At 43.0% G+C, this 2,414-nt stretch overlaps 1 pseudogene; it reads right to left on the bottom strand.

The window, feature by feature from the left end:
* Positions 1-2,016: 2,016 nt before the first annotated feature.
* On the bottom strand, positions 2,017-2,116 carry LOC111812615 (annotated as a pseudogene).
* Between the last annotated feature and the right edge of the window lie 298 nt (positions 2,117-2,414).

Genomic DNA, 2,414 nt, shown 5'->3' with positions numbered 1-2,414 from the left:
AGCTTGATGGGTGATTCTGGTCAGAGCTCTGGAGGACAGAACACTGAAAACAACAACAACAACAACAACAACAACAACAAAACAGATGGAAAAGACCAGGCTCAGGAGGTTTTAGTTGGAAACAAAGACTTCATTGGCATGTGGGCTCCAGGCCATGTATCTTATGTTCTGATGGAAACTTTGTCTACATTTTGTTCATGTCCTGAGATTTTTGTGGCAACCTGAGATTAAAAGCAGTGATCTAATTAATTTGGCTAAGGAAACTTCAAGGCAGTCTAATTTTGAGGCAGTGGCACAAGTACTATTGGGGGCTTTTAGCCACCAGTACCTTGAGAATCAAGAGCAAACAGCCCAGCAGAATGATTTAAAAAGTTTTGAGCTTGATCAGAAAAGAAGCTCTGATAAAGCTACCCCCTGCAGAAATGAAAATGGGAGTGTTCTTGCTGCAAAAGAAAAGAACAATAGAAAAGATGGCCTGAGGACATCACAAGAACCAACAGTGCTCTATTTAAAATTACAAATGTGAGTATCCTTGCTTTGAGAAGAAAATGCCATGGTAACATGTTCCAGCATGGCAGAAGAATTTGTTCCTCTGGATTGTGTTCAGAGCAATCCAGTCTCTCTTGACCCCTCCAACCCAGAGAGAAGCTGCTCCAGCTGGCGGCAGACCTTGGCACTGTCCACATGGTGTTAGCTTTAAGAGCATACAGAATTGAAGAGTTGTGGGCCATGAAGGCTCCTGCCAAGATGTGAGAAGGCCTGAGAGGCCAGGAAGAGACAACAGTGTGCGAAACTGTGATTCTGAGCTGGAAGTGCAGTGGAGAGAGAACCCAGATGAGGGAAGAAGCCGGGAACAGAGATTATCTGAGAAAAGCTGCAAGGAGTGAGAAAAGCCAGCAGAAGAGAGAAGCCATATGCGCTGAACCACCATCAGTGCCACAGGGGCAAAGCCACTCTTTGGAGCTCACATCCTGCACAGATTGTACTGGATACTCAGTATGAAACTACAGACTTAATATTTGCCCTGTTGGATTTTGGACTTGCTGTGGTTCCATTCTTTTCTATTCCCCTATTTCTCCCTTTTGGAATGGGAATATTTGCCCTGTGCCTTTGTATGTTGGTAGTGTTTTTCTTTTCATTTTTATAAGGGCTCACAAGTAAGAATTTTCCTTAAGTCTCAGAGAACACTTTGGACCTTGACTTCTTAGCAATGCTGAAATCATTAGGAGTTTGGTAATTGTTAGAGATGGGCTATATACATTTTGCATAGAGATCACATGAGTCTTTTGGGGGCCCTGGACAGAATGTTATGATGTTTTTATGTAGATGGCCCCCACAAAACCTCATATACTTATGGCCTGGGTTTTGCATAGGTGATTGGATCATAGGGATGTGATACTCATCAATCTATTTTAAACAAATATGCCCAATAAATACATAAGTTGCAAAAGTAATTTTAAACAATATTCATTGTGTAATAAACATACATCTAAATATATAATAAACATTAAAACTAGGCAACACTTTTAGACCTCTGGAGGCCACACACTCACTGAAAGCCAGAGGATGGAAGCAGATTCTATACCTTAAGTTCTTAGGTGATGTGAGTACTTAGTTGCAGATTCTGGCTCCTTCAGGTGATGCAGACCAACATTTTTGGATAAAGAGCCCAGGAAGGGAGAAGTTAGTCATATTTTTGTCTGTGATAAAAAGACTTGATAAATTAAGCTTATAAGGAAGAAGAGTGAGGTAAGACCCAAGATGGTAGAACAGAGAGCGCCAGTGACTCAGCTTCTTCAGGACAAAGTGTCCAGAGTCTTGGAAACAATAGTTTGGAGAAAAATCAAAGCAAGTGGAGGTTACCTGGGAACTACAAGGGAAATGACAGAGGAGGAGAAAATAGGATTAAGAAGAAATAGATCACACCATGGAGGAGAAACCATGAAGTGCCTCGGACAGCAGCTGGCTAGCTGACCCCTGGGAGGCCAAGTGAAACTAACACTTTTTTGTTCACAGAGAACTGGAGGACTGTTCTCCATGTCATCTTTGCCCAGGTGCCATGCTAGTCTTCTCTGTATCATTCCAATTTTAGTATATATGCTGCCAAGGTGAGCACCTCTTCTCCAGACCAAAAGAACAATCAGCAGTCAGAACCACCAAAGAAAACACAAAATACTGCTTTCAGCATAGCCTTCCACAGTCACCATTTGGTGAATGATTGGTACAAATCCCTGCAGCTACAATCATGGAACAAGACCTGGCAGTGATACCACCATGGGGAGGGGCGAGTGTTTAGACCTGGGTCCCAGAGAAGCCTCTTGGTCACATGATACTGCCAAAGTCCCACAGGGAAAGACAATGATGGGAGACTGCTGGCATTCAGAGCACAGACACAGAGGAGCCTGCAGAGTCAG

This window comes from Octodon degus, unplaced genomic scaffold, assembly GCF_000260255.1.
Source record: "Octodon degus isolate 3935 unplaced genomic scaffold, OctDeg1.0 scaffold00131, whole genome shotgun sequence".
Lineage (NCBI taxonomy): Eukaryota > Metazoa > Chordata > Mammalia > Rodentia > Octodontidae > Octodon > Octodon degus.
The sequence above is the reverse complement of the archived record's forward strand: the minus strand, read 5'-3'. Positions and strand labels throughout refer to the sequence as shown.